Consider the following 21,517-nt stretch of genomic DNA (forward strand, 5'->3'; position numbering starts at 1 on the left):
TATTTTAGATAACTCTTTCATTTCTGCATAATCTTACACAGTGTAGATCATGGCCAGTGAGTCATTGCATTCAAACCCTAACCTCTAAATTCGTGGAGAAAAATTTAAATGAAATTATGCACTTTTACATGTCACACTTACTTCAGGTAACCATACAATTTCATCAACAAAATTGAGTTTTTCCAATTCTGTTTTTATTTTTTAAAATAACATAGGTTGTGTTGTGGGTTACAAACATTCCAGGAGGAATCTAAAAAGAAGTGACTTTGCATATCTGACATCATCTCATTTGAGGAGGGTGTTTACGTTTCCCATTTTAATCAGCCTGGTCAATTAAATTGGATGGTTACCTATTTGTTTCCTCCCACTTTATCCCCCTCTTCTTTGCATTCTGCTTTTTATGAACTAGCTCAAAGCTGCTTTTTGGTCTTCACAACACTATAGGGAATGTTTAAAAAATAAACTAAATTGCTTTCGTGACTTTTTTTTTTTTCAAATTTACTGAAAATTAGATTTTCAACAGCCTCTATGCTATAACCCCCTCCTTTCTTTTTAATTTAAATTTTGGTACTGAAATGAGCTTCCAACATTCCGTTAATATCACTAGGGGAGACACTTGTTTCCTATGCAATGTACAGGTTAGTCTATAATTTTCCCCACTCCTATCCTTCATTGTTCTATGATGTACATATTATATATTTTACATAACATGTATATAACATATTTAGCAGTTTATTTGCCTTAAAAATTCTACCTTTCCATATTACTTATCAAAAGTGCTCAATGATCAAATGATTAAATCTATTGAAAAAGAGAAGTATAACCTATTTTGAAATTAAATGCTCAATCATTTTGGGAAAAATAAATGGATATACATGTATTAACTGAGTATACAGTTTTTAAATAATTAGCTGAATATAAGGTCCAGAACCAGTAGTATGCTAGACCATAAAAATATACATTGCACTTTTTCTACAGATAATTCATGAATTCTATAATGTATGTTAAGATTATCAAAAGTTGATTCTATTTCATACTTCCCTGTTAAATCAGTTTGGAGTTAATCCCCTACTATCCCTCTATAAAATGAGAAAAAAAATAAAAGGCCCCTTCTTTCCCCTACTCACAAGGATCTTGGGAGATTGAAAATGAAACTATAGAACTATGGATGAAGCAATTTTGGTACAAACGTAAAGCAATAAATTAATGTAATGTGGTAGCAGACTCCAGGAATAGAGGGTCTCATGAGGCTTCACTCGGGATGTAAAGTCAGTAGTTCAAGAGGATGAGACCAGACAACAGCAGGCTGAATATGGGTTCCACCGGTCATTCCAAGTATTTGAACTCAGCCCTGAAGTCTCCAAGGGACCACTGATGGGTTTTAACCAAAGGAGTTTGGGTTCAGAAAAAATCATTCTGCTATCAATGTGAAGGTTCCAAGTGATGATGGGTTGGAGAGGCCAGATAAGTAGTTATTATTCCACCAAGGTAGAAGAATGATAAGGGCCTGAATAAGGCAGTCAGTAAAGATAGGAAAGATCTAACACAGAATAAATACAATTGATACGTAGTGGTAATTGATAATCAGAGAAGGGGTGAATGAAGGACCTGAAGAAATGTGCATAATTCACAAGTTCTTAGCTGGGGCAACATGTACCCTTAACCAAGACAAGGGGTCCCGGATTTTCAAGGTCAAGTACCCGTTTTCTACATATTTTCTACATTGTTAGACACTTTCAAGAACCGATCCTCATCTTCAGCAACTGGACTCACCCAGCTAAACAGACATCAGTGTTTCTGGTTTAAGAATAAAAAACACTTCCACCAGGTGTTGTTATCATCAATAAAAATAATGCTTCTCCGTGGGCTTCTGGTTGGTGGTGATCATGTTATAGGTCACACCATAAAATAACTTTATAATTCTTGAATTAGGAGGAGGCTACTCTGCCCTTTATACACGTCTGACTTTTGACTGTGGTCAATAAGTGGAGTGTACAAGCATCAGAGGTAGCACATCCAGAATGTCACCACTCCTTGAAGAGCAATCAATCATTTTCTGGATGCAAGATACAACTGTAACTAGCATAAAATAAAAAAGGTCAACCTCTGGCTGGTGGTTATGACTTATTTTCTTATAGCCTATTCTTTTTGGTTTATAAACCCATGTTCTTGTTAATAAATAAAAAGGAAACTTATTTGAAGTTTCTCTACCTTTTATTTTTAAGCCAACCACTTCTTTTTTTTTATTTTTATTTATTTATGATAGTCACAGAGAGAGAGAGAGAGAGAGAGAGAGAGAGGCAGAGACATAGGCAGAGGGAGAAGCAGGCTCCATGCACCGGGAGCCTGACGTGGGATTCGATCCCGGGTCTCCAAGATCGCGCCCTGGGCCAAAGGCAGGCGCTAAACCGCTGCGCCACCCAGGGATCCCTAAGCCAACCACTTCTCATCCACTTTTTCTGGTGTAAGTAGGACCCATCAAAATAAACAACTATTGAATACTTTTTGTAATCATTTTACAAAGTGCATAGTACCTGGGATAGAAACGAGGACATTATATTTGGGAATAATTAGGATCAAATTCTTCCTCTCATTTTTTAAACATTCTCTCTCCCTCTATGTCTTTCTCTATCACACATCTAGACATATTTATCCTAACCACTGTCCTCATCACTGCCACCATCACTACTGCCTGAGTGATCAAGACAGATATGATTATTGAGAAAGGGAACCTTCCTTATTTTCCTGTGGATTCACAGCTTATCATGAATACTTAGGTTATCTTTAGGTCAAAAGGCTCAAATCATCAAATGTGCACCATAGCTACCATTGCAATAAATATTGTCAATCTGTCTGGTGCTTAAGAAGAGCAAAAATGCTAGCTGATTGGATTTGTCTTTAGAGTACAATGAATTGTAATAAGAAGGGCAGGAAGACTGGTTGGTCGGGAAGTGCTAAAAAGATCGATCATTTTCTATGAGGCTCTGGGCTGCCTAAAGACAGGGAAGGTGCTAGCTGTTTTGTCTCATCCCTGAGCACTATATCTGGAACACATCAACACGAAGCCTACCCTGGTGTTTCTGCACATAATAGTTAGGAATAAGTAAATCTCAATGAGTCCCTAAAGGAGATAGATGGTAACAGCAAACCTGTGACCATTTATGACTTTGTTTTCTTTTCAGGGTTGTTCCTTTTTAGCTTGGATGTGCTTGTTTGAAAATATCAGTGGGAGATGTGATAAATGTATGGGGGGACTCTGTGTTACCTGTTCTCTTTAGCATTTTCCCCTCCTCTTCAGCATCCTGGAGCTCAAGATCCTTTCCCTTTCCCTGTAAGTATTTACTTTGCTTTAAACCAAGACTTCTCTCCTATTAGCTCCTATATATATATATGTATATATATATATATATACACACATATATATACATATATATATATTTTTTTTTACACAAATCACAGACTGAGTGTGGTTGTTCACTTTCTCATCCACACATCTGCAATCCCTATCAACCTTGGCGGTAATGCAATATCACCAGAGGGCATTGTCTGCTTTATGAACTGCTACAACTTCAATAAAGCACAGGGCCTGCCTGGACTCTACTAGTCTAGATTGTAACTCTAACTATAGATAGGGCTGCCAGGCCACAACTCATTAGAGAACCAGGTTTCACTGAAATCGGTCTATACTGCATGAAGTTCTATTTTTTTTTTTAAGCTTCTGTTTTGTTTCTTTTTGATTTTGCTAAAGGAAAGAGACTCAAAGAAACACACATCCTATGCAGTTCATACAGAGTTAGCACTGGAACTGATACATGTTTAGGAGAGTAATCAGTCCTGGCAGCAGAAAATGTGATTTGCAACCCATTGTCCTATTTTCTATGAGAAGATAACGTTGGCACAAGATGATGCTAGGTCCTCGGCCATAGAATCTGGAGCACCAGGAGGGAAGAACTATGGAGCAGGAAATAAGTTCAATTATAGCTCTAAGTCAGAATAGAATTGCCTGGGGTTCAGGGCTGGGGTCCACTCAGGAGTTCCAGACAAGAAACCCAAAGAGTGAGAAAATCCTACACTAACTGAACAGGTACAGTTACTGGTTTGTTTCTGTATTCAATGATACGTGTGTCATCAGTGACTGGGGATGATCACCCAAAAGCAGTAAAATGTGGCAAAAGAGGGACAGTTAATGGATTGTAGCTTTACTTCTGACTGCTCAGAAGGCTGATGTGTTCTGTCTAATAGATGTGTACATGTCTAATAGATTGGCCTAGGGCTCTCGGATTTCCCAAATATTACAGAGGATTGGTTCTAGAACCTGACATAAAAGATCAATCTACAAGTGGGTGCTAAGTACCTGAGCACAAAGTCTCCAGCAGGATAAAGGAAGAAGGAAAACGGTAATTGGGGATATGACTGTGAAAGTCGTAGATTCTCTCTCTTTTATATTTTAAAGATTTTATTTATTTATTCATGAGAGACACACAGAGAGAGGCAGACATATATGCAGAGGGAGAAGCAGGCTCCCTGTAGGGAGCCCAGTGTAGGACTCAATTCCAGGACCCTGGGATCACGTCCTGAGCCGAAGGCAGATGCTCAACCACTGAGGCACCAGATGCCCCATAGATTCTCTCTTTGTACAGCTTCTTTCCATCACACTCTGCCAGTGCAGGGCTCATTCCCAAGCCCTTCCTATGCAAAAATCTCCCTTGGGAGTTTTAAACCAGAACCAATATTAAACTAGAAATGAAGTTAAAAATTAAACCAGAAAAAAATAAAAACTTAAAAAAAAATCAGATTTTTAAAAAAATGAAATTAAAATTTTAAAAAATATTTTATTTATTACTTGAGAGAGACAGAACAAGAGCACACAAGCTGGGGAGTAAGGGAGAGGGAGAACCAGGCTCCCCACTAAGCAGGGTGCCCAACTCGGGGCTTGAACCCAGGATCCTGAGATCATGATCTAAGCCAAAGGCAGACATTTAACTGACTGAGTCACCCAGGTGCCCCTGAAATTAAATTTTAAACAGAAACAAGGAAGGACTAAAATGGGCGTTACTAGTCCAAAATGTAGGCTTCAGATCCTGAGTTTTCTCTGTCTCAGTCAAGGATGTCTCATTATTTCAACTGCTGGGAACAAGCAATAGTATCTTTCAAACAAGCTCCTCTCCACTGCAATCAATTTCATAAATGTTTCTTGTCTGTGCCAATCCTAGGTGTAAAAGTACTGTGCCTTGCAATATTTACCCTGAAAGGAAAGCCATAGGAATTTACATGTCACCTATTTCCTGTCCTTACTTAGGACACTCACCAAGTGACCAGAACTCCTAAATGTACACCTAAGGCCTGGAGGTGTGTGGGAGGGAGGGAACAGTGGGTGACCTGCTCTAAGCTCATTTCATGGCAGAAGAGAAATCAGAACCCAGGCAGAAAGGGACACAGTAGGTCTTTGTTTGTTGTCAGCCACAATTTGCTTGTAAATAGGCAGCCCTGAGGGGAGGGAATCCATTTATTCCCAACCCCACTTCCTAATTGTCTAGTGCCATGGCTTTATTTTATCTCAAAGCAAACATATATATATATATATATATATATATATATATATATATGCAACTCTGCTTCCCTCTGGCTCCCCTTTTTCCCATTTCCCCTATTTTATAACATAAACTAACTCCCAGCAGAATGAGAGTGATGAAGGGGTGTCTTTGGTTCTGCATACATTACAGGGATCAAAACTAAATGCTGGGTGATAAATACCACTGGAGAGCACAGAATGCTCCAGGAGAAAATGATCTTTAATGGAGTCGCTCTTAAAAGTATCTGCATGTGGCAACGCTAAATACCATGAAGTCTCTGTTACAGATCACAGAACTCAAATGCATGAATATTAAAGAAGAAAACAGCAGTGGGGCAGCTAAAAGTGAGTGGAGGAAGCTACTAAGAGAACCACATTCATCAGGCTTACTTCCTGTCATATGGCCCCCTCCAGACAAAACCACAAAAACCTAAAACTTTTTCTTCTTGATTCATTTTCACTCATTCTTTCTTCTATCCATGCTCCTTAATCTTTCCATTTCTATCATGTTCTGCCCAGAGAGATAGGATTTGAAAATATTTGGAAAGTATAACAATGACACAGTCTCCTATATTTGTATTTTAATTGGGGCAAAGGTTTAATCTAAGAAATGATTCTCTAATGGTGAAATTTCAGGCAAGAATGAGAAAATGAAGGCGAGCATGAAATGAGTGAAAGTTTTGGTAAATTAAATCTTTAAGTTATAGCCCAGTGACACCTGGGTGGCTCAGCCAATGAGCAACTGCCTTCGGTTCAGAACATGATTCCGGGGTCCAGAGATTGAGTCCCACATTGAGCTCCCTGTAGGACCCTGCTTCTCTCTCTGCCTATGTCTCTGCCTCTCTCTCTCTCTCTATGTCTCTCATGAATAAATAAACAAAATCTTAAAAAAATAAGTTATATCTCATAAATGGTTTCCTTTATTTATACAAATTCTTTTCTACAGGCTGACTTCTTCTCTATCTGTATTCTTTTCCCTTCTAAGAATGGGTGGTGGCCATGGTGGTGGGGTGCTTAGAGCTTGGATATATCAATTTTTTCAAATGTTGACCCTGAGAAAGTCAGTGAACATTCATGTCTTTGCTCCAGCAAAGCCCAAGGTATCTTAGAAACCATCCCTGTTGAATACTCACTTGCAGGGAGGACGATGCCCATTTAAATGGCTGTTACATACAACATAGAGCATGAGGTTGATGGGGTTCAGGGCAGGCCACTGCAGAATGTGCCACTTTGATATGCAGATTATTTCAAGCTGAAGACAAGTAAATTCAAGAAGAGCTTTTTATTTCACTCTTTAACTGCCTAAAATAATTTATATAGAAGGCCTATGCCAGAAAGTGATTATCAAAGATAACTTTGTTGTTGTTTTTTAATCAGAAAGAATTCTCACCATGGCAATGACAAACAACTGATTACCAAACATTTGCTCCTTCCATCTTTCTGTAAATTGCCTTCTGCCTCTTTGTAAACTAAGTTCCTTAAGTATAACAACTCCAGTAAAAATCTACTAAGAGTATTTTTATTTCCTATTAATACTTTTCCTTCAAGAAGAGATGGCCATCATTTTCCTCTTAGTCTTTTGTGTCATTGTCATAAGAGAGTTTTAAAACCATACGATTAAACATAGGCAGAGGTCCTATTAGCCTGTGTTTCCAGCTGGCCACACAGATTGGTGAGTTCGTGGTTCTCACCAGACTGGCATCTGTTTAGATACACTTTGCTGTGGATCTCCTATGCAAAAACCAGATAAGCCTTTCCATTCATCTTTTTTTATCCTGAGACTCTGGTTTTGTGATCAGTGAGAATATTCTCTCAGGTCTCTGGAAGGGGCAAGTACAGGTGCATATCGTGTGGCCAGCTGAGTAGTCTGAGGTTCTGAAACACAGTCACAAGAGCACTTTCTTAGTCCAGTCATGCCAGCCTTCAGGGAAATGTGTCTTAAGGGATCCGGTCCATATGGCCTTTGTCCTCTCAACCTTGGTTGTCTTGTTTGTGCTGGAAAAGTCTCATTCCAGTAGTACCTGCTTGGTGTCACAGATCAGTGGGTTTGTGAATTGGAGGCATATCATGGTGCCATGGGAGGCCACAGACACAGTTCCACTACACCATTCTTACCACCCATGACAACAAAAGTTTTCGCTTTCTTAGGCTAACTCAGGGAGTGAACTTTCTACATCTTATGAGGGTCACACCTTTTGCACTTTCCCTTAGACCACCTCTTGTATCCTTGGTTAAGCCATAAAAAAAGGATTACTGGTTTTAGTCAATACAGAGAATAATAGATCTTGCCCATTAATGGCCAGATTTCTTTTGAATTAAAATAACTTTAGTATTTAAAAAAAAATTAAAGTCCTCTCACCCTAAACAACTGTCTTATTGGTACATATGGCACCCAATTAAAAAGTGGATACAAAAGAGTATAACAGCTGGCCTTGGGGACACCCTTAAGAAGATGAAAAAACAAAAATGAAACTTAGAACAAAATTAGTCTACATTCAACAAAAACTCCCCTTCTTAAAATCCAGTCACATCATCTCCACTCCCAAACTTCACCTTCCCCAGAATATAGGTTAAACACTTAATGGTCTGTTTTAGCTTCCCTTTCCTACAAAATTTATAGAGAGCACTCCATCCTCATCTGGAGGCCCAGGGTTGGCATTCTTTCTCTGTCCCTTGAAAATGTAAATCTTAGCATGTCTCTGAAATGTAAACAACCCAGGAGGTAATTGACACTCGCTTGAAACTGAAGGGTGGTGCAGGTGGTGGTGGTGATGGAGGAGGAGAAGAGGAAGGAAAAAGAAGAGACCTTTTAAAATATAAATAACAACAGTAAAGCTTATTGACTGTTACTATGTGTATTCAATGTGAGTACCTACATATAGCATGATTTAAGGTTCAACAATACTGTAAGGGGCATATAATTATCTTCAATTCACAAGTAAGGGCAGAGGGCTTAATTAACTTGCCCAAAGTCACATAGCTGCTAACAGAAAAAAATAATAAAGAGACCATTTTCAAGTAAAATACATGCATACATACACACATACATACATAAATTACAAACTGCCAAAAAAAGGTCTCTCTTGTGCAAACTCTAGATCACAGCATCATTAAGATTACATGTCAAGGGCAAATACAATTCTGAAAGTTTTTCCACAAATTAAAAAGTTTTACTCATCTGAGCAGATATGCTTTACTTCCTCCAACTGTTGTTTATAAACTAGTGAGTTTTATATTTTTATACCTGATTCAGTTAAAACTTTACAATGGAAGCTTAAAAGATCTCTGTTTATCTGCATGTTTATGTAAGTCTATGTATGTCCTGGAGGTAGGGATTACAGGAAGACCCGTCCAGGAACAAAGAAGTTGGTAGGCACCCTCTCCTCCACCTTCCCAGCATAAACACATGGCCACTTGTGGGAACTAGCACTTTGCCTGCATTCCCTACCTAACTGGCTTACACCAAGCTCTACCTCCCCATGCTTCAGTGGATCTCCTCTTCCTAGTCAAGTTTGTCTCAGTCCTAGAGCTGTGGGTCCCCTCCCCAAGAAGATCAGCATAAAGCTTGCCAACATATCTCCCTACCTGTGTGCTTTGTGGGGCATCAGTCCTGGCTGCAGTAGCAGCAGCCCATAGAGGACCAACATGAACCTTGTTAAAATTGTGCATATTACCCATGCACAATTCACAGATCCACTAGACTGACTCGGTCCCAGCAGCCCAGCATCAGGGTTCATTTGGCAAGGGGGCCAGCACACACTATGTTAAAACTGGATACCCCACAACAGCCCAGTTCCAGGGCAGTGGCATGTCTCCTCCAATATGCCCTCAGCTTGGGTCCATCCAAAGTGGTGCCACAAGCCTGGCAGAGTATAAGCAGCTCCAATAGAAGCCAGCACCAATCCAAAGTGAATCCGTCTCTGGCATGAGGGTAAGACAACCACACACATTAGTGAATGGTGGCCCCAGCAGTGGGCTGTGGGTAAACAGCTGGTCTGATTGTGGGCCTCACCCATCAATGAAAACTTCTCAAGGGCTGACACAGGGAAAGTGCCCTGTAGTGTGGTGCTACTGCATCTCTGGCAAATGCCTGGTCTGACTCAAGTCAAGGCGGCCCAACACTGGTTCACTAACAGCACAGGAACCAAACGCTGCCCACAAGAGGTAAGGAGAGCTACTACAGATGCCTGCATAGAAGGAAAAAGTGGCCAAGATACAACAGAAGGGTGCACACAAAGGAGATGCCCCAGAAGAGCCAGGTTCTGGTGAACAGGGGACACTGCATTGCAGGGCACTATAGTAACTCTTCTTCATAAGGCCACTACTTTCAAGAGCAGGGGATCTAGCTGAATTTCCTAACCGAGAAACAGGCAGAGAGTCAGATGAAATGAAGAGACAAAGAGCTATGTCCCAAATAAAAGAACAGGACAAAATCAATGTAAGGAAACTAAGCAAAAGGGGTATGAATAATATGTTCAATAGAGAATTTAAAGTAATGATCATAAAGATAGTCACTGGACATGAGAAAAGAGTGGAGGACAACAGAACAGTGAGACTCTTAACAAAGAGATAGAAAACATAAACAACCCCCAACAATCAGATGATGAACACAATAAATGAAATTAAAAATACATTTGATGGAATAAATAGCAGGCTAGAGGAATCAGCGGAAGGAATTAACAACCTGGAGGACAGAGTAATGGAACTAATCAAGCCGAGCAGATGAAAGAAAAAAAAAATATGCAAAATGAGAATAGACTTAGGGAACTCAGCAACTTCATCAAGTGTAATAATATTTGCCTTATAATAATCTTGCAATAAGAGAGAAAAAAGGAAGTAAGCAGAGTGTTTATATGAAGAAATAATAGCTGAAAACTTCCCTAATTATGGGAAAGGAAACAGATATCTAGATCCAGGAGGCACAGAGATTCCCTCGTGCAAAATCAGCCCAAGGAGGTCCAAACCATGACACATGGTAATTAAAATGGCAAAAAGTAGTAATAAGGAAAGAATTTTAAAACCAGCAGGAGAAAACACAGCAGTTTCATATGAGGGAAACCCCATAAGGCTATCAACTGACTTTTCAGCAGAAACTTTGCAAGCCAGAGAGGAATGGCATGATATACTCAAAGTGCTGAAAGGAAGGAAGGAAGGAAGAAAGGAATAAATCTGCATCCAAGAAGACTATCCAGCAAGGTTATCATTCAGAATAGGAGAGATTAAGTGTTTCTTAGACAAACAAAGACTAAAGGAGTTCATGACCTCTAAGCCAGCTCTATAGGAAATATTAACATAAGTAACATTAAGAAAAGTAGGAAGCACAAAAGCAGTAAAGATATCTGTAAAAATTAGTCACAAGGAACTCACAAAATATAAAGGACATAAAGTATGATACCGTATACCTAAAATGTAGGGGAGAGAGAAATAAAGAATGGGTACAAATTTACATGACCATCAACTTAAAATAAAGTATTATATGCAGAACAAGTTATATACAAACTTAATGTAACCACAAATCAAAAGCCAGTAATATGTATGTAAAAAATAGAGAAAGGACTCCAAGTATATCACTAAAGAAAGCCAACAAACCATGAGGGAAGAGAACAAGAGAACACGAGAAGAATCAGAGAACTACAAAAACAGCTACAAAACAAAATGGCAAAAATACATACCTATCAGTAATTCATTTGAATATATATGGACCCAATGTACCAATCAAAAGGCCTAGGATGACTGAATGGATAAAAAAAGCAAGACCCATCTATATGCCACAAACAAAGAGACCCCTTTCAGATGTAAATGTTGTGCCCAAGATTGTGAATCCTAGAAACCACCAAGGAGCCCACATCGATGCAAACAAAATGGAGTTAGTCCTGCTCTGCTTGTCCAGGGGTAGGGGATTTTTGTTAAATTTCCTGGGTTCCACAGTAAAGACATATAGATTGAAAGTGAGGCAACAGAGAAACATTTAACATGCAAACGGATGGCAAAAGAAATTTGGGGTAGCAATACTTTTATCAGTCAAAACAAAGACTATAAAAAGAGACAGAGGAACACTAAATACTGATAAAGTCAACTATAAAATGAGAAGATCCAGCACTTGTAAATATTTATGCACCCAACATAGAAGCATTCAAATACATCACATAAAACCGTTAATAACAATCACTAAAAGAAAGCAAATTAATTGATAATAGTATAATAGTAGAAAACTTTAAAATCCTATTTACAACAATGGACAGATCATCCCAAAAGAAAATATATAAGAAAAGTTATTTTTTTTTAAGATTTTATTTATTTATTCATGAGAGACACAGAGGGAGAGAGAAAGGCAGAGACACAGGCAGAGGGAGAAGCAGACTCCACGCAGGGAGCTCGACGTGGGACTCGATCCCAGGTCTCCAGGATCATACCTGGGCCAAAGGTGGTGCTAAACCACTGAGCCACCTGGGCTGCCCAAAAAAGAGTGATTTTGAATGACGCACTAGACCTTATGGATCTAACAAATATAATCAGAACATTTCATGCTAAAACAGTTGAATAAACATTCTTTTCAAGTGCACATGGAACATTATCCAGAATAGAACACACACTAGGTCACAAAAGAAGCCTCAACAAATTCAATAAGATTGAAATCATACCATGGAACTTTTCTGACCACAACACTATGAAACCAGAAATTAAACACAAGAAAAACCACAAATAGATGAAGGTAAAATAACATGCTACTAAACATTTAATGGGTCAACCAAAAAATCAAAGAAATCAAATATTACATGGATAAAATGAAATTACAATGTTACAAAATGTTTGGGATGCAGCAAAAGCAGTTCTAAGAGGCAAGTTTATAGCAATCCAGGCCTACCTCAAGAACCAAGAAGAATCACAAATAAACAACCTAACCTAATACCTAAAGGAGCTGCAAAAGGAAGAAAAAATAAAACCCCAAACAGCATAAGAAGGAAATAATAAAGATTAAAGCAGAAATAAATGATATAGAAACTAAAAATCAAAACAAAACAAAACCCCAAACAAAAACACCCAAACAACAACAAAAAATGAAACCAGGAATTGGTTCTTTGAAAAAATCAACAAGATTAATAAACCTCTAGCCAGATTCATCAAAAAGTAAAAAGAGAGAGAGAGAGAGAAGCAGAGAGAGAACTCAAACAAAACCACAAATGAAAGAGGAGAAATAACAACTGCCAAGAATGAAATACAAAGGATTGCAAGATAATATTACAGAAAAAATATGCCAACAAATTAGACAACCTATAAGAAGTGTATAAATTTCCAGAAACACATAAACTACTAAAACTGCAGCAAGCAGAAACAGAAAATTTGAACAGACCGATTACCAGGAATGAAATTGAATCAGTAATTAAAAAACTCCCTACAACATGCCCCCCTGGACAAAAGTCCTGGACCAAATGGCTTCACAGATGAATTCTACCAAACATGTAAAGAAGAGTTAATACTTATTCTTAAACTTTTCCAAAAAGTGGAAGAATAAGGAAAACTTCCAAATCCATTTTATGAGGCCATTACCTTGATACCGAAACCAGTTAAAGATACCACTAAAAACGGTAACTACAGGCTAATATCTCTGATGAACATAGATGCAAAAACCCTCAAAAAATATTAGCAAATCAGGATGCTTGGATGGCTCAACAGTTGAGCGTCTGCCTTTGGCTCAGGGCATGATCCTGGTCTAGGGATCAAGTCCCACATTAGGCTCCCTGCGAGGAGCCTACTTCTCCCTCTATCTGGGTCTCTGCCTCTGTCTCTGTGTCTCTCATGACTAAAAAAATAAAGTCTTAAAAAAAATATTAGCAAATCAAATCCAACAATACATTAAAAAGATCATTCACCATCATCAAGTGGGATTTATTCCTGGGAGGCAAATGTGGTTCAATATTGGTAAATCAATCAGTATGATACATCACATCATTAAGAGAAAGGATAAGAACTGCATGATCATTTCAATAGATGCAGAAAAAAACTTTGACAAAGTACAATATACATTCATGGTAAAAACTCTCAGCAAAGTAGTCTTAGAGGGAACATACCTCAACATAATGAAGACCATATATGTATATCCTATAGCTAACATCATACTCAATGGTGAAAAACAGAGATTTTTCCTCTAAGATCAGGAAGAAGACAATGTCCACTCTCAATCACTTTTATTTAACATAGTAGTAATAGAAGTCTTAGAGACAGCAATCAGACAATAAAAAGAAATAAAAGGCATCTAGATGGGTAAGGAAGAAATAAATTTTTCACTATTTGCAGATGACATATTATATAACAAAAACCCTAAAGACTCCACCAGAAAATACTAGAACTTATGAATAAATTCAGTAAGGTCACAGGATAAAAAATCAACAATAGAGAAATCCACTGCATTTCTATACACTAATAATGAAGCAGCAACCAAAAAAAAAAAAAAAAAAAAGAAAATAATCCCATTTACACTTGCACCAAAAATAAAATACTTAGAAATAAACTTAACCAAAGAAATGAAAGACCTGTAGTCGGAAAACTATAAAATTTCTTATGAAAGAAATTGAAGATAACATAAAGAAATGGAAAGACATAACATGCTCATGTAATAAAAGGACAAATATTATATAAGTCTATGCTTCCCAAAGTAATCTATAGATTTCATGCAATCCCTATCACAATACAAATAGCATTTTTCAGAGAACTAGAAAAAAATAATCCTAAAATTTGTATGGAACCACAAAAGACCCTGAATGGTCAAAACAATCTTTTAAAAGAAAAACAAAGCTGGAGGTATCACAATTGCAGACTTCCAAGTTATATTACAAGCTGAAGGAATCAAAGTAGTATGCTACTGGCACAAAAATTGATACATAGATCAATAGAAGAAGAAGCAGCCCAGAAACCTGCAACAATATGGTCAATTAATCTTTGACAAAGCAGGAAAGAATATGCAATGGGAAAAAGACAGTTTCTTCAACAGTGTTGAGAAACTTGGACAGTTATATGCAGAAGAATGAAACCGGACTGTTTTCTTACATCATACACAAAAATAAACCAAAAATGTATTAAATACAAAATGTATCAAATATGAGATCTGAAGCCATAAAAAATCCTAGAACGGGGACAGGTGGTAATTTCTCTAACATTGGCTCAGCAGTATCTTTCTAGATATGCCTCCAGAGGAAAGGGAAACAAAAGCAAAAATAAACTATTGGGACTAGGTTAAAATAAAAAGCTTCTGCAGAGTAAAGGAAATAACCAATAAAACTAAAACACAGCCTACTGAATAAGAGAAGATATTTTCGAATGACATATCTGCTAAACAGTTTCCAAAATACATAAAGAACTTATGCAACTCAACACCAAAACCCCCCAAATAATCCAGTTAAAAGATGGGTAGATGACATAAAGAGACATTCACCCAAAGATGACATCAAAATGGCCAAAAGACACATGAAAAGACAATTGTCACTTATCAGGGAAATGTAAATCAAAATTACAATGGGATTATCATCTGATACCTGTCAGAATAGCTAAAATCAACGACACGAGAAACAACAGGATGGAGGTTCCTCAAAAAGTTAAAAATAGAACTTCCTTGTGATCCAGTCATCATAATAGAGGGTATTTACCCAGAGAAAACGAAAACACTAATTGGAATGGATACCACACCTCTATGTTTATTGCAGCATTAGCCAAATTATGGAAACGGTCCAGTGTCCATAGACAGGTGAATAGATAAAGAAGATGTGGCCTATGTATAAAATGGAATATTATTCAGCCATAAAAAGAATGAAATCTTGCCATTTGCAAAGACATGGATAGAGTTAGAGAGTATGATGCTAAGTTAAATAAGCCAGTCAGAGAAACACAAACATATGATTTCACTCATATGTGGAATTTAAGAAAGAAAACAAACAGAGAAAAACAGATAAACCAAAAAAGCAGACTCTAACTACAGAGAACAAACTGATGGATATCAGAGGGGAAGTGGGTGGGGTGATGAAACAGGTGATGGGGATTAAAGAGTACACTTATCATGATAAGCACTGAATAATGTATAGACTTGTTGAATTACTATATTGTGCACCTGAAATTAATATAATACTGTTTGTTACTGAACTGGCATTAATTTTTTTTAAAGAAATATAATAGAAACTACCCTAAATATTTTTCAAGTTCATAGGGTCTAAAATAATTTTCAGTAAATAAAACCTAATTTAAGATTGTCAGTTTAATTATTACAGACATGTCTTTGGAGTTATCAGCATTAATATAAATAATACTTTCATTTTATATATGGTTATTAAACACCAAATAAGCTTATGTTGTCTCTGTTGCAAAATTTGTCCACAAGAAAAATAAGGTGATGGCCAGCTGCTTTTTAAAAAGATTTTATTTATTTATTTATTCATGAGAGACACAGAGAGAGAGGCAGAAACATAGGCAGAGGGAGAAGCAGCCTCCATGTAGGGAGCCCAATGTGGGACTCGATCCCTGGACCCCAGGATCATGCCCTGAGCCAAAGGCAAACACTCAATTGCTGAGCCACCCATGCTTCCTGATGCCTAGATGCTTCGTATCTTATGAAATCTTCATAAATAATCTCAGTGCGATTGTTAAGGACAATGAAATAAATGTGAATTAAGAATTCTTAGTAAACTTTTTAGCAATAATTGTTTTATATCTACTCAAACAGTTCCCCAAACCTCTTTGATAACTTGTACGTTATTGTTTTGATAAGTCCAATTAAATGATGAAAGTTCACTGAGTATCTAGATCATTTCTAAATAAGATAAAACAGAAACAATGATTACTGAACATAGGTTTATTCGCTTTTGGTTTCCTTTTACAGAGGAACTAAAGGTACTTGGGTCTATCAGTAAACATATTTCATGCCACATTGAGAAACTGTACTATGAAGAAAGAAACACAGGTCTCTAGAAATTATGAAATGCATTTACAAATTTGCCAATCTAAACAGCACAGTCACAATGGCTTACTTAGTTTTCCCTAGAAAGTAATGTTTTTAAGCATTAAAAATTTTAATATATGTAGTTAAAACTCCTAAGAGTTTAATAAGGGAAATAATTTTATGCAAGAAAAGTAGGATATGTTCTTTTGGTTAGCAAAGGTAGGAGGTATAAAGACACATTTTTGTTAAGAGAAATGTTATTTTGTCCTAAAATGAAGCTGGTTATTTCAAAATAGAAAGGAGCAAGATAAAAAAAAAAAATTACTATGGATTTAGAACATTAACAAGAGAACAAAAGGTGACATCTTATGTGATCAATCTGGCTAAAAACTGAATTGTTACTATAAGCTTTTAAATAACAATAGGGTACTCAAATAAAACAGAAACCTAATGTTGTTTCATTTGCTAAAAGGACAAAGTTTTCTTGGATTATTGATCTGCTCTTGATATTTTGAAAAGTTTTCCTTTGCGTGGTAAGTAATATGCCTAAAACAAAGATTTTGTGTCTTGTTGAATAATTTCTTATGTTTCATATCAAGTCTTTGATTAGTTAAGAAGTCTGGGTCTCATAAATATAGAGAACTGGTGGTTCCCAGAGGGAGGGGTCAGGGTTGGGCAGAATGGGTGAAGGATAGTAGGGCAGACAGGCTTCCAGTTACAGAATGAATAAGTCATGGGAATACAGGATACAGTATAGGGAATATAGTCAATGGTATTTTAATAGTGTTGTATGGTGACGGATGTTCACTGAGAATCTGACCTCCTTGTAACAGGACACAATTGGAAATTGATTATAACACCAAAACCTTGACTGGAATGTCATATTTGAGAGAGATGTACAAAGAATTTGATAATAACCGGACAGCTTTAAGGAACTAAGTTTGACTTTAATGAGCCAAAAAGAACCCTCGGAAAAATTGGCCTGGTACCTTGCTTATAGGGTTCTAAGTAGCTTTATCAGGTGAGTAAGGAAGGTCACTTGAACCTCAAGATATTTTGGGACCTTGAGAATAGACGAATTAACCCAATTCCATGTACTGCAAGCATAATCTGATGGCAAGTTCTTGGAATGGCTTCCTAGCCTCAAGAGACTTTTAAAGGCCCAATCTGAGATTCCTTATAAAAAGTTTCAGCAAAGCAGATTAAAAGATTCTATATGGTCAATTGCTATTCTAGCTGCTCTTATGTAAATATCAAGTCAATTTTATTGAAACGATGTAATTGGCAACAAATCAGTCTTATTATAGTTTCTTGATAGAAATGGGGGTGATTGTCGTAAGAAAAAATTATGTTTCAGTAGAAACTATACTATATACTTATGGATATTAGATTCTAGTTATGTTAACTGTCTTTGAGATTTTGTTTTCTACCTGTAAACTGTTGTTTCCTCCAGTATTTGTCTACAACTCTCCAAACTAACACTTTCAATTTTTTTCTCTCATCCTTATGACTTAGAATCATTGAGAACTAAATCTGTGTTTTTTCAAAACCATACCAACTAAAGTTGGACAACTGGATATAAACTTCAGAGAGATCATCACAACAGGCCATGCAGAGACAATCTTCATGTCTTTTGCTGTGTGGAACACTCAGAAAGCTCACTGGAGACATTCAGCCTGGAAACCAGGAAAAGCCGTCAGATTGCTACTGCCTACCCTCACTCCATCTAAAGAGGCTTTGAGCCTGACAGTGAGAAATCTTCTCGACTGGCTCTTCTAGAACTCAGAAACTTGTTTATAATTTGCTCCAATCATCAACTGCTGCTTTTATTTTGCTTCCATAGAACTTCTGTATTAAACACCTGATTTCTCATACAATCTATGCCTAACTTTGGAGCCCAGCTGTGTATCACCTCCTAAAATGAGATACAACTCATTTTTATACAACTATGATTATACTGTTACGTCATCAGTTTAACTAAACTGGCCTATTTTCAAGACTAAGGGATTAATTGAGTGAAATACTGGAGGAACAATCTAATAGCCCAGCTTTCACTCAATATGTGAAATTTCCATGGAAAAAGTTTCAGAGGAGGCGACTGATGGGGCTCAAAGCAGGCTGCCCCAAAATGTGCCATCTTGGCATGCAGATTATTTCAAGTTGAAGACAACCAAGGCCAGACAGACTCAAAAAAAGCTTTCTACCTCCCCCTTAACTGCCTTAAAATAATTTAGAGTATGTATACCAGCAAGATAGCTAATAACAGAGATAAGGTTTCACATCAGAAGGACTTAACTGCATGCCATGGCAAGCATTTGTATACCACGCATTTGCTCCTTCCATCCTCTTATATGTCTTCCTCCCCCTTTGAAGTCCCAAACTCTTACCCCCTTTCTCCTTTGCTCAAGATGGTATATAAACCTGAATTGCTGGACTGTTAGGGTTCCCTCGCGTCTTTGTGGAGACTTTGTGAGTATATAATTAAATTTGCTTTTCTCATGTCCATCTCTGTTCTAGAATGGTGGAAGGAAAAAGTTTTCTTCCCCTACAAGGTCATACTTTTGTGCAAGTGTTGGTATGAGCACACACATGCATGTGTGCGCTTACAGAAATATACCTTGAAGATTTCAGTTAAAGGATAAATAGAGGTTCCTAACTGCATTGTTACAAGGAAGTCAGCAATCACCATTAAATGTAACAGAGGTGATTAATTGATGCAGACCTCTACAATACCCAGAACACATCGTTTGGCTTACTAGTTCCATCTTGTGCATGTTTGCTTCTATGATTATACTGTTATGTCATCAGAATAATAAAAGACATAAATCTTCATTTCACAAAATTGATCACAAACCTTAAGAGAAGAAGAGGTCACTTTACCTGTGATACTGTCTAAACAAATCCACGGAGAGATCTTGAGTCCTTTAATCATGGCACTGTCATCTGGTTTGGGTAAGCATATTTTCCTTTCATTAGATTTAATATATAATCTCATTATAGAAACCTGACACTGCACTGACTCTCAACTCATAAATCAGCTTCTACTTCTATTCCGAAGGCCCCAAAAAGGGGGGACAAAGAAACTAACAAAATGTGATAAAAATGCATAGCATAACATAATTTGAACCATTCAGATAATGCTCCCTTGCTACTCTGCTTTCTGTTTTCATTGTTGATTTATCCTAGTCCTGCTGCCACATGGACTATCACACTGACTTCCATTTTTCTGTGCAACCAGACATTTAAAAAATATTTCACTCATGAAATTTTCCAAAAGGTCACCTCCTGACATCCCCACTCCCACCCATTTGATCACATGAGCCCTTCCATTTTTTTGTTTAAGATTTTATTTATTTATTCATGAGAGACATAGAGAGAGAGGGGGAGAGACACAGGCAGAGGGAGGAGCAGGCTCCATACAGGGAGCCGGATGTGGGACTTGATCCCGGGTTTCCAGGATCACGCCCTGGGCTGAAGGCGGCACTAAACCACTGAGCCACCCGGGCTGCCCAGCCCTTCCATTTTTACAATATCATGCAATGTCTGGGCATTCTCAGAACACCAACATAACTATTTATAGAGCATCCATGGCATGTCTTGTACTTTGCCTGTTGTTAACTGGGATGGAAAAGTAAAAGACATATTCCCTGGCTTCAAAGGTGATGTAATATCTTTGGGGAAAAAAAAATCATAATTTTAATCCCAAGTAAAGAGGCTTTCTAAATGTTGATCTGTACTTGCTGACATATCTACAATGAACAGACATGATTTATAAAATAAATTTTGTGGACATAATATACCTTTACCTAAAATAGTTTTAAAGAGTTTTGAAATAATTTCTTGTATAGACAAAATGAAGTTGTTTCTCCATTTTATAATATCATGACCCCTAAAAAAAAAATCATTAGTCTGTTGAGGCCATATAATGTTTTAGTTTCAAATAGAAGCTATGTCACCCTAAGTAGATGTGAATTTTCCATATTTGAAAATTAGTATTTGTTTTGGGAGTAGTGTGTGTGCATGTATATATATATATGTGTATACGTGTGTCTATTTTTTATTTTTATTTTTTTAAGATTTTATTTATTTATTTGTGAGAAACACAGAGAGAGAGAGAGAGAGAGAGAGAGAGAGAGAGAGAGGCAGAGACACAGGCAGAAGGAGAAGCAGACTCCATGCAGGGAGCCCGACATGGGACTCGATCCTGGGTCTCCAGGATCACGCCCTAGGCTGTAGGTGGCACTAAACCGCTGAGCCGCCGGGGCTGCCCTATTTGCTATTTTTTAAAAATCTGCTGGTAGATGGGAAGAATGAGAAGGAATGTATACACATTCCTCTTTTATAGAGGTTAATATAGCAGCAAATTCCACTCTGGCCTGTGTTGCTAAAGCTTCCCTGTGTCCAGCCTACACTGAATAACTCAGCCTTTTGGGAATATACTGTGATTGGTATTTATGTTCTTGGGATTGCAAAGTAAGGGGAGAGAAAGATTCTGTGATAAGACCCAACCTAATAGTGATGGAGCTTTGGGGTAAAGCTCCTTGAGGAGCTTTGGTTTGCATTATAGAAGTCGAAATGAAGTAACTTTTTAGTCTGACTTAAGCAGAAGGAAGAAGGAGAAAAGAAAGATAAGAAATGGGGTATGTTCAAGAAGGGAGGCCCTGTGAAGTAGTTAGCTGTATTTCCCTTGAATGATGAGGAAAATAATTTTTAATCAGCCAGTATTCAGTTTTTTGCTTTCTATGTTAAAATTCCCTCTTCATTAACTTTCAACTTCTTGGTAAAATCTGATATGTCTTATAACTTACACACTTCTCTTGCATTGAATTTGGACTGCGATGGTTTCCAGAGGCCAGAAACATAACTAGCAGTGGTCTGTGCTAGAGAATGGTGAGCAGAAGCTTGAGATACCTGCCTTTCAGCTGAGAGGCAGGTAGCTCAGGAATGGAGATTGAGACAGGTTCTATAGCTCCCACATAAAGAAGAAGAAAGTGGCTCTTCACAGGGGGAGGCTGATGCTT

At 37.5% G+C, this 21,517-nt stretch overlaps 1 protein-coding gene across 1 annotated transcript in view; it reads right to left on the minus strand.

Moving 5' to 3' along the window:
* Positions 1 to 21,517, minus strand: part of UNC5D (unc-5 netrin receptor D) — a 531,015-nt gene that overhangs the window by 119,196 nt on the left and 390,302 nt on the right.

This window comes from Canis lupus, chromosome 16 (assembly GCF_003254725.2).
Source record: "Canis lupus dingo isolate Sandy chromosome 16, ASM325472v2, whole genome shotgun sequence".
Lineage (NCBI taxonomy): Eukaryota > Metazoa > Chordata > Mammalia > Carnivora > Canidae > Canis > Canis lupus.